This window comes from Typopeltis vanoorti, chromosome 2, assembly GCF_054136105.1.
Source record: "Typopeltis vanoorti isolate ZY-2024b chromosome 2, IOZ_Tvanoo_1.0, whole genome shotgun sequence".
Taxonomy (NCBI): Eukaryota; Metazoa; Arthropoda; class Arachnida; order Uropygi; family Thelyphonidae; genus Typopeltis; species Typopeltis vanoorti.
The window spans coordinates 172,679,169-172,691,816 of NC_143550.1; the positions used below are offsets into that span (position 1 = coordinate 172,679,169).

Genomic DNA, 12,648 nt, shown 5'->3' on the forward strand with positions numbered 1-12,648 from the left:
GAAGGGAGGGTCAGCCAAGAGTTATACACAAAACATGGACCATCTAACTGAGAGTGAAATAGAATATACACAGCACGTTATTGAAGTTAGCAACAAATATTTGCTACCAAAATTAACATTATATCGTCATTAGTGTAGAACAAACAAGCAATCAAAAGAGACAGAATACAAGATAAATTACAACACTCTTAACCCTTAAGGGGATAGGATTTCTGGAATTCTTGAGGGACAAATGTCTTCGGCAGCATGCAATAGAGAGAACAAGAGATTTGGATTTGGTCATAGCATCGGAAGATCTGATAATAAGTGAGATGACATTTCTCCCACCAGTTGGAGAGAGTGACCATGTGGTTTTGACTTGGAAGATGAACAGACATGCAGGTGTATCAGAGAAAAGGGAACGTATGTGGAATTATGAGGTGGTTGATTATAATAGTGTATCAACTAGGGGCAGTTCCATGGAAGACAGAATTGGAAGGCCAGGATATCATTAGTGCTTGGGAAATTGTCAAGGAATATTTGCTAGCAGCAATAGTAAGCTGTATTCCACAGGTGAAGAAGCGGACACAATTTGGTGTAAAGTGGATGACAAACGATATCAAACAGGAACTGCAGTTGAAAAAGAGATTATAGAAGAGAAATAACGAGAGGGGTTGAGGACAGATACACGAAGAATATAAGATGCAGGCCAGGAGAGTGACCAGAATGGTGAGGAAGGTAAAACTGGAATATGAGAAGAGATTGGCACTAAGATCCAAAGAAAATCCTTGGGAATTTTTTAGCTATGTGACCAGTAAGCAGAGAAACGATTTGTGGAAGAATGACATTGCAGGATAAAAATGGGAATAGAGTGATTGATGCAGAGGACATAGTGGAGTTGTTCAATGAGCACTTTATTGGAGTATTTCATCCTGGAGGAGGTTTTAATACTAGAGGGATAGGGCAGGTTCAGGGTTTAGAGGTGCAAGAGGAATGTGTGTTCCAAATACTGAGTACTCTGGATACCAGTAAAGCTGTTGGACTGGATGGTATTTCACCATGGGTTTTGAGAGAATATGCTAAAGAACTGACAGCTCCGTTGACCTGGCTTTTCAATAAAAGTTTGGCCTTGGGGGGGAGAAGGTACCCAGGCAATGGAAGGAAGGTAAGATAGTGCTGCTGCATAAGGGCAGTAACAGACTGGAAGTGTCTAATTATAGGCCTGTTTGTGTGTCATCAGTAGTTGTTAAGGTCTTGGAGAAATTAATGAGGGACTATATACAGCGTTGAGTAGATGAGGGTAATGTTATCTGTGAGAATCAACATGGATTTGTTAAGGGGTACTCTTGCTTTAGTAATATGATTGCCTTTTATAATAAAGTGACAAGAGCAGTTGATGAGGGAAAGGCATATACTGCCATTTTTTTGGATTTTGCAAAGCTGTTTGACAGGGTACCACATAAGCTGAAATTTAAGTTGCAGCACATGAGTTTAAATGTCGGGTTAGTCAAATAGATTCACGATTGGCTGACTCATAGGTTTCAGAGAGTTGTCTATGTATGGTGGGGCAATATCAAGGAAGCAGAAGGTTACAAGTGGGGTTCAACAGGGCTCAGTACTGGGACCTGTATTGTTCAACCTTTATATCAATGACATAGTCAATGGATTACAAAGGGATATTCAGTTGTTAACAGATGATGTGAAGCCGTGATTGGTTATTAGTAATTGTACAGATATGGTGGCCCTGCAAGAGGATTTGAATAAACTACACAGGTGGGCAAATGAATGGGGAATCAGTTTAATGCAGCAAAATTTAGTCTTGAAGTTTGGGATACATCAATGGGAAGCTGCATACTCAATTGGAGGAGCTGTACTGGAGGAAGTAGGGGGAGACGAGATCTGGGAGTGATGATAGATAGGAAACTTACATTCAGGGAGCATATTGCAAAGGTGGTGAAGGTAACCCAGAGGGTTGCTGCAATACTGAGAAGGACACTGACCTGTAGGGATAGAAGAGTTATCATTCCATTGTATAAGACTGATTAGACCACACTTAGATTATTGTTCTCAAATTTGGTCCCCAGAATTTGAAGGGGATAAATTAACTGTGGAAAAGGTGCAGAGGCAGATAACATAGATGGTTTTAGGACTGTTCAATGCTAATTATGAGGATTGGCTTAGGGAATGTGGACTGCAGAGTTTCGTGAATAGAAGAAGGAGAAGTGAAACGATTGAGAGTTTTAGACTGTTAAGAAGCAGTTACAGGGTGGACACTGGAGGAGTTCTTTCACTTGGTGGAGCAGTTGGAGGGAGCAATGACAAGGGGCTATCCTTTGGAAAATACCAAAGGAAGTTGTGATCAAGAGGGTGAGGAGTGGTTTCTTTGCATGGAGGGTGGTGGAACTGTGGAATACATTGCCTGATAAAGTGGTGAGAGCAAAAACAGTCAATGAGTTCAAGGAGTGGTACAATAGACTTTGCGTTTCCTCGGAAGGATCTCCCGTGATGAGTCTCTTGACTCCATGGAGGCCTGAATAATAATAATAATATTATCAATATGGATATCAGGTGGTTATTGAGTAGAGTGAAAGATTACAGTGTAGTAGTAAAGGTTGTCACTGTGTTGCTTAGTTATAACAATGATAGTTGAGATGGAGAGTAATAATCATGAATGATATGTTCGCAGAGCTGTGTAATGAGAAGAAAGTGCAATTTGTAAATGCATCCTGTGCATTTACAAATGCTTAGGATGGATCGGTACAAAAGTGACAGATTGTATTTGAATAGAATTGATGTGAGTCAGCTGGCGAGACTGTTGCTAATAGGAAGTGCAATGAGTGATGTGAGTAAGAACTCAAAGGAAACGAGGTGAAGTTGAAGATCAGTAGAGTGAAATGAGTGAGACTGAAATGTTTGTTAATGGAAATAATAGTAGTAGTACTGTGAGAGATGAGGAGAGAGAACCCAAGTGCTAGGTGGACAGTGACATGGGGAGGGGATGTACAGAAAGCATAAGACTGGATATTAGAAGCAGTAGAGAATGTGTGTATGGGGTTGGTTATCATAGAAATTGGATGATCTGGGGTGTAAGGTTGGAGGTAGTTGAGTCTGAGAGACGTATGGGGTAAGTGGTGATAAAGGTGATTGAAAAATGGACAGGTTTAGGAAAATCACAACTAACAGTGACATGGGTTGTACTGGTCATTTTTTAACTTAAATATAACCAGTCATTGATTGAATTTATTCACCAAACAATTGTTGGAATAAGTGAAACTTCATAAGGAGGATGGTGTCCTGATGGGAATAGAAATGGAAGGGTAGAATGTTTTTATGAAGATAGAAAGGACAAGAAAAGGGGGATGGAGAGATGCTGCTGATTACGACAGCAGTCAATTATGTCTGTTTAAGGTGGAGATGCAAGAGAGAAATAGTAGCAATGGTTTAGGGTAGTATTGTATCAAGTGGAGGTTGACATGAAGGCATATTTAGTTGGATGGTGCTATAGGCCACAGAATGTGGAGTGTGGTGACAAAATGTATATAAGCAACTTGGTTTATTGAACAAAAGAAGGATGATCATTATGGGTATTTTAACTTAATGTAGTTTGGAATTAAGATATAGCACTTGGATATAAGGAAAAGGAATTTCTTGAGTTCTTGAGAAGTAGCTTTCTCTTAGGCAGAATGTAAAAGAGGGTATGTGGGATTTAGAGTCTTAGAGCTGATCATTTCACAAAGGATGTGATTATGTGTGGGATATCAAATTTCCCTCCAGTTGGTGAGAGTGATCATGAAGTGATCACATGTGTGTGTGTGTATATGTGCATGGTGGCCAGCCATATGCAGACTTCTGTGAAGAAAGCACACATGTGAAACTACAAAGTCGATGATTACAAAAAACTTAGGTGATAGCTTAGAGGTAAAGCATGGAATGAGGAATTAAGCAGGAAGGTGATAAATCCTGCTTGGGCACAGACCAAGAGATATTTAACAGCATCAATGAGTGAATTTATTCTGAAAGTCAGAAATCTGAATAAGGTAGGTATCATGTGGCTGAATAAAGAGATTAAGCATGAAATCTGGAATAATAATAACAATAATTTTTTTTTTGAACTGTAATAACATTTTATTCATCATCATACAGGGTATTTACATTTATACAATAAAGCATACTGTTACATTTTCTGTTCAGTACAAAATGTATAGTACGGCGATTTTTTTTTTCTTTCAATATCAATATCACAGCTTATTATTATACAGCCTATTTACATATACACAATTTTTTTAAAATTAAAATTATGATTAACACATTTGCTGCTACGCTCTTCGAGCATAGTTTGTTCCCGCACACCAAGCGCTTCCGCGTCTTCAAGGTCACTACGAGTAATCTCGTAGCCAGCTTATCAGACAGAATTTTGTTTCATACGCCAACTACGAGTAATCTTGTCTCACTCCCACCTATACATTACATCCCCTGACGACTGTGTTTATTGCATCTAGTCTCTAAAAACCTTCAGTTTTTAGAGATTAGACCCCCCCCCCCCAAGAGAATTTCTTGTTTGTTTAAAGTATGTGAAATTATACTCACAAGGAATCTGGTTAACACCAGCTGGAGATAGAGGGGGGAAAGTTTGTCTTTGGTAGTTGGCAAGAGATCAGAAATGCTTGAAATGTACAGAATCAGAACTCTGCATTCTATGATGGTTTGATTGTTTAACGATACTTGTGACATAATGATTAGAAATGTATACACGTTAGCACAAGAATAATGTTTAATTTGCCAAATATTTTGGTCTGAATATTACAGATCATCTTCAGTGGCTACATAGGAATAGTTTTTAAAAAACAAAGTGAAATACGAACAATAGATCATTCATACATAGAACGTGCCGCGTGATGTCACATCGCTAAGTATTAGAAGAGTAAACATTTTTAAAAAACATAATTAAAGATATTAATTCAGAAATTCATATAATTATCTTAAATAACATTATACTGATTAAAAAAAAAATAATTTAATGTGTTATCCTGATTAAACTTTCCCAAATTTTTGATATAGATATACAGTCATTCCGATTCAAGTTAGGACGTTGAAGTAAGGCCTCTACACTTTCTTTAAATAAACGTTCAAATTTGTAGTGACATCTGTGTAGGAGGAGAGTCTTGGACCAAAGGATGTTGTGGTTTGTTTCTAATCCATGCTGAGCTAATCCTGATTTCTCAGGTTTGCTGTGTTGAATTGATGACTGATACTCTTGAATTCTTTTTTCTATGGAACGTCCAGTTTGTCCAAACTAAGAAAGATTTTAATGACAAGGAACTTGATATACACCAGTAGACAAGGTTGAACATTTATCTTTAGATGAAGGAAAATGGTTGGATAATTTGTTAATAGGTGTATAAGTGGCTGTTAGATCATATTTCTTTAGAATTCTTGAAATTGGTTCTGAAATCCTGGAAATGTAAGGAATTGGAACTCGATGTATTGAATCTTGGTTGTTCTGTGTTGGTTTGTAAGAATCGAAAAGATGTTGTGTACTCTTTTCGGAGAAGCCATTTAGTTTCCTGTGATGTTTGATAGTCAAAAGTTCTTTCTGTAATAAATGAGAAGTTGAACAGTTAGTTTTGGCTCGTCAGATTAAACATTTTGTGACTCCTGTTTTTTGACAAGGGTGATGAGCAGATTCTTTGAGAATATAACAACCTGTGAAAGTTGGTTTTCTGTAAACTGTTGTTGTAAGAATACCAGAAGGTGAACGGATGAGAAGGATGTCTAAAAAGGATAACTTGTTGTCTTTTTCAATTTCCATGGTAAACTTTATACGACGATGTAAGGAATTGATACTGCTTAAAAAGGAAGGTAAGGAGTCTCTTTTGTGAGGCCATACAGCAAAGATGTCATTTATATATCTAACCCAAAAGGATGGTTGAGGGAATATAGATGAGAACAGGACTTCTTCTAGATGTTCTAAATAAAATTTCCAAGAGCAGGAGAGAGTGGACTTCCCATAGCAGTTCTTTCAACTTGGTTGTAAAATTTATTTTGACATAAGAAATATCCATATCCAGAGTGCATTACGAAATCAAATAGTTTTATAATATCTTGTGGGAAGATGTCAGCTAGTAATTCCAATTAATAAACAAATATATTTATAAAATGTAATTTTATAAATATATTTATAAAATTACATTTTATAAATATATTTATTTTTTATAAAAATGTTTAATAATTAAAGAAAAAACTTTGAGGTAAGAATGCATTTAACTATGAGTAATGGCCTGCACTTGAATTCATTTGGTAGTTTGGGTATCAGAAATCTAGAGAAATTATTTATTGATATGAGTCTTAATAAATGAAATGAAAGATAAATTATGTTACAGGGAAGTTCATTACTAGATTAGGAGTTATAAAAAGTAATTTGGGAAAATATCTGATGAAAGAAGCAGCAGTGAAAAAAAGAAAAAAAAAGTGAAATGATATCGGCAATGGAACAGCTGCGAAAAGGAAAAGCTCCAGAAGCTGATGGAATGTCAGTGGAATTATTGAGAACAGCTGGGGATGAAGTAGTGAATATATTGACCGAAATTTGTCAACAGGTTTGGAAAAAAATATACTGGGTTAGAGATGGGAAAACATCAGTATTCATTCCAATTAAAAAAAAAAAATAAATAAATAAATAAATAAAATCCCAAAGATTGAGAATTTTAGAACCATCACTTTAACCACCTCACCGGTCGTTATGGATCAAACATCTTCATTGCTTAGTATCCATCATATATTTCAATGTAATATCAATGGTATTACAATTTTAATATGCACTTCGCATCCATGAAAACTTTGACGTCTATAGATGTCTTGGCCGGTAGCATGGTTAATTTCACATGCAAGTAAAGTTATGCTGAAAGTGATCTAACAAAGGCTGAAGTCGTGTGTGAATAGAGAAATGCCACAAGAACAGGTAGAGGAAATAGAGACCAAATAGCAAATATGAGATGGATTATGGAAAGAACAAGAGAATTTCAGAAGGAAGTATTCATCTGTTTTATTGATTATAAGAAAGCTTTTGATTGTGTGGATTACAACAGGCTGGGGATTGTAATGAGATCAGTGAGAATACATGAGCATCTAATCCTCTTGATAAGAGATATGTGTGACAACTAAGAAACTTCTGTAAAAACAGTCTTTGAGAAACAGACAGTGTTCGAGTGGAAAAAGGGGTACAGCAGAGTTGTATACTGTCACCCTATCTTTTTAATATTGGTAATGAATGTATGATGAGATTGGCTAACTTAGACTCAGATCCAGCTGTAATTAAGATTGGTGGCAGAAAAATAAATAAATAATTTAAGATATGCAGATGATCTGGAATGGTTGATTCTATTGGTTAAGAGGGAAAGTAACAAAACAGGGCTTAATTTAAACATCGGCAACACAAAAGTGATGGCTTCTATCAATTTAAATGAATTTATAATAGAGGGAGATAAAGAGAAATCTTGAATTGTTAGAAATCCAGAATAAGAAATGATCATAAATGCAAAGATGAAATTAAAAGAAGGATAGCCATTGGGAAAAAAAAAGCTATGTACAACCTGACAAAAATTATTATTATTATTATTATTATTATTATTATTACGTGTATCTCCATGGAGTCAGTAGACTCATCGTGGGAGACCCAAGCTAGCAAAACAATATCTGTCATATCTCTTCTTGAATTCATTTACAGATGAAGAGCTCACAACAAAGTCAGGCAATGAATTCCACTCATTCACCACCCTCCAGGCAAAAAACCTTGTTCTGACACCTTTGTTAACCACACTCTTCTTTAATTTCCAGAGATGACCTCTTGTTCTTCCATCATATCACACAGCTGAAACATTTCCCCTGCATCAATCCTATAAAAACCTTTTAGTAATTTGAATGTTTCTATCATATCCCCTCTTCTTCGCCTATCAACCAATCTCTGCAATCCACAAGCTCTCAATCTATCAATGTAGGGAGCATTTTTTATATCACTCACCAACTTGGTCACTCTTCTCTGAACCCTCTCCACAGCCTCCTCATCTCCAAGGAATCCAGGTGACCAGACCTGAGCACAGTAATCCAAATGTGGAAGTATCAATGCTTTATAAAGGGGAATAATAACCTCTTTATCTCTGGATGTCAGTGTGTTCCTCAACAACTATGTGCAATCTTGGACACCTTAGCAATGTGTCCTCTGAACTTCATCTCCTTATCTACCAATACCCCTAAGTCCCTAGCCTCATCAATCTCTTGGAGTACCTTTCCATCGATGTAGTACACAGCTGGTAATCTTTTAATCCCAAAATGCAAGACTTTACACTTTTCCACATTGAACTGACATCCATTTTCTTTTGCCCATTTTACCAGCTTATTTAAATCCTCCTGCAAACTTTCAACATCAGCTTGATTTTTTATTGCACTACACAACTTTGCATCATCAGCAAACAACTGAACATCTCCCTTTAAGCCGTTTCCTATATCATTTATATACAAATTAAACAACATTGGCCCAAGCACAGAGCCCTGAGGCACACCACTGGTCACCTGCCTCATTCTGGACTCGGCTCCTCCATACACCACCTTATGGTATCTCTCCCTGAGCCATTCTCCTATCCATATCACCAATTTAATATCCATTCCCATCTGCTCCAATTTGCGTAACAGTGTTCTATGGGGTATCCTGTCAAAAGCCTTAGCAAAATCCAGAAGTACCACTGTGTAGCCAGTTCCCTTGTCCAACTCTGATGTTATTCTATTATGGATAGTTAATAGATTGCTAAGGCAGGATCTACCTTTAACAAAACCATGTTGGCCTCTATAGAGTATCATATCCTGATCCACCCATTCTTGAATTTTGTCTTTAACCAACTTTTCCAATACTTTTACCACTACTCCTGAGATGGTGATTGGTCTGTAATTCAATACTGCAGTTTTAGAGCCACCCTTATGCAAAGGAACCACTTTGCCTAACTTCCACTCCCTAGGGACCATACCAGAGTTCAAACTTAAATTAAATATCCAGGTAAGAGGGGTTGACAATTCATTTGCACATTCACGCAACACCCGAGCTGATATTCCATCTAAGCCTACCGCAGTGTTTGCATTTAAGTTTCGCAATATATTTAATACCTCTGATTCTTTAGCTTCAATTCTCACATTAGGTATTGCTATAGGTATAGAGATATCCTCACTTGGGTGATAGACTTTTGAGAAGTGATCACTCAGTAACTCGACTATTACATCTGATTTTGTCACCTCAATACCATCAGCACCCACTAAGGTTATCCTTCCGAAGTCATTCTTCCTCTTACTTGCCACATAGCGGAAGAACTCTTTGGGATTACCCTTGATCTCTTTGGCTAAGGTCTTCTCATAATCTGATTTAGCTTTTCTTACTATGCTGGTAACCTTCCTAGCTTGAGCCTTGTACTGCTCATGGGTGTCCTGATCGCCCTTCTCCTTGTAAATTCTCCATAACATTTTCTTTTTTTGTAGTTCAAGCTTGATACTACTGCTCATCCATCTAATGCCTGCCTTGTTTGACCTCCTGACCATGGGGACACAATCTGATATTGCTTTCCTCAGATACCCGCTGATTTTATCCCAAGCACTGCTAACATCTTTCCCTTGCAATATGTTCTGCCATGGGATGGCTGCAAGCTCACTCCGAAGCTTGTTATAATTGCCTAACCTGTAGTTTCGTACATACCCCTTCTTAATAGAAAAATCCACAGATTTTGCAACCTCCCAAGTCAATACCACATGATCGCTTTCACCAACTGGAGGTAACGAGGTCACCTTACTTAAGCATATAACCTCTGAACCAATAACCAGGTCCAACACTCTCACACCACGTGTCCCTTCAGTTACATGCTGTTTCAAGTAATTATCTCGTAGCAGATGTATGAACTCCATTTCCTTTTTGCTACGTGATATTTCCTCCTTCCAATTGATATCACCATAATTAAAATCCCCCATAATAATCACTAAGCCTTCACTCATTGCACTAAGTTGCTGATGCATGAATTCAATATCTCCCCCTGTACTCCCTGGCCTATAGCAGCATCCAACTGTATATTTGGTTGCGTTGGTCACTATTTCGCACCAGACTGCCTCAAATGAACTCTCATTCACATGTATATCATCATGATATACTACTTTCTTTGGCTGCAACACATCAGCTATCATCAACAGTACTCCTCCTCCTGTTCTATCTTCTCTATCCTCCCTGAAAATACTGTACCCATCACATTCAATTCCAGTGACCACATCTTCTGCTGACAGCCAAGTTTCACTAATGCCTACAACTTTTGGTGAGATTTCATTGACTAATGCCAAAAATTCTTCTCTCTTATTTCTAATGCTTCTAGCATTGGTATACAAAAATTGCAGATTCCCTCTAGATCTTGTACCGGCTTTAGAACTGATATATAAGTCACTAACTACCGTAGTCCTATGCCGATTTTTTTCCCCTCTCTTCTGCAATTTATTCTGCCTATAAGGATCAATAAATACACAATCAGTGCTAAAGTTTCTCTCTCTTACACTCAACCTTTTCAATATTAGTTTCCCTGCCCAATAACTTCAACCTGTTCAGAAAACAATAACTTCTTCAATCTCTTATGTCCTTCCATGTTAAGATGCAGTCCATCTCTAGCATACAACTGCCTTTTTCCTTCAAACACACTCCAAACATCAACAAACTCCAGACCTCTTTTTCTGCACATTCTTGCAATCATATCATTCATTATCATTGCTCGTCTACTTAACTCGTAATTGTCAAAACGAGGCAGCACACACACTATTCTCCCATTGACACTTTTCCTCTTCACAATATCTAATAATGTTCTTAAATCTTTTCCTACCCGATTTATACTACCTCTCAGGTCATTCGTACCCACCATAACTATCATCTTGTCTGTTTCATGCCCTCTCTTTATTGCTAAAGCCACTCTTTCTATTGTACCATCAGCCAAGCACTCCTCATGCATACCACTCTCCATACCCTTAATCATAGAATCACCATATATTTTACCACTATTAACTTCATTCAAGTTCACACTCACGGACTCATTCTCTACACTATTCAGCATGACTCTCCCAGCTTCATTACTCAACTCTCTATTACTTACCCCCCCCACTCTCACTACATCTCATTTCTTCTTGGCTACTTGTGGTTTTATTATGTTGACTCCCAATCACTCCCATACTATTTATTACTGAATCATTCACCAAAGACTCACCCATATGTAATCCTGTTCTAGTTACTTCAGCTAAAGTAATCTCTATAGTCCTAATTTCTCTGTTTAACACATTAAACTCAGCTTTAACTTCCAGTATCTCCTTACCGATCACTTCCACTTCCTCATGAAGAAGATGAAGGTCATTTTTCATTTTCATAAACTCCCGCCGAAGTTCTTCCGCTACGGTCCCGATGTCAGCTTCCATTCCTAAACGCTCCAGCCTATCCCGACACTTCTCACATACAATGAGAAGTGAAGGTGTGAAGTGAAAGTGAAAGTGAGAAGTGAAGGTGAAGTGATGAATAATGAGAAGTAGAGGTAAGGCTGCAAAAGTTAGAATTGTCAAAGCAATGGTATATCTAGTAGTGATGTATGGATGTGAAAGCTGGATTATTAAGAAGAAAGACAGAAAGCAAATTCATTCATTTGAATTATGAACATGGAGAAGACTATTAAGAATCTCGTGGACTGCAAGAATGACCAATAAGAAGGTATAAGAGAGTATAAAGACGGAATGCTCCTTGGAGATGATGATTGCTAATTAGAAGTTGGTGTACTTTGGACATATTATGCAAGCTGATGAATCATTGGAAAAGGCAATTATGTTGGCTAAGATGGAGGGAATTAGAAGAGGACGACTGCAAAAGAGTTGATGGACAAAATAAAATAACTTATCAACTTGAACTTGAAACTGCTGAAAGGACAAGAGGCCGAGTAGGATGGAGAGCCTTTGTTCACAAGATCACCAAGAGTCAAAAATGACTAGATAGCACATAACAGCAATGAGCCTTAATACTGAGAGTCAGGGAAACTAGATTATGATAGAAGGAATGGGTGAAAATCCGTGCTTAAGAGGGACTAAGATATGCATCTGTGTTAATGGTATGAATGTGCATAATCATGTAGAGAGAAGATTATGATTGAAGGATGATTATATGCACATCTGGTTCATAGTTAAGTATGTGCAAGGATTTGAGCATAAGTGAAGCATTAATTCAAATAGAAATCTGCAAGTTGTTCAACAACCAAGAAAGCTACAGAATTGAGAATATATATATATATATATAAAACAAATCTAGAAATGACATTGTCTGTACACAAATACCAGGATTAATAAAAACAAAGTTGAGTTGATTACTTCATGAATACATTGTGACCTCAGATTGCAGGCATTAGAGAGAGCATACTCACACAGGCACAGTTAGTAACTTTTATCATTTATAAAGGGTAAAATATTTTTGTAAAGGATAGCAAGATGAGAGAGGAAAAAGTGTGTGTGTGGTTAATGATATTGGAAGAAGAAAGCTATAATTGTCTTGTCAGATGTCATCTCCTTCCATGAGGTTGACTACCATGAGCTTCCACCATGTACGATTTTGTGCTTCTCTTTTGCATTCTTCATAGG

The 12,648-nt window shown here is 37.3% G+C and overlaps 1 protein-coding gene across 1 annotated transcript in view; it reads left to right on the forward strand.

The window, feature by feature from the left end:
* The window catches only part of LOC150109672 (neurobeachin-like protein 1), a 1,254,229-nt gene that overhangs the window by 610,222 nt on the left and 631,359 nt on the right, over positions 1-12,648 (forward strand). The gene's annotated exons all lie outside the window — the stretch shown is intronic.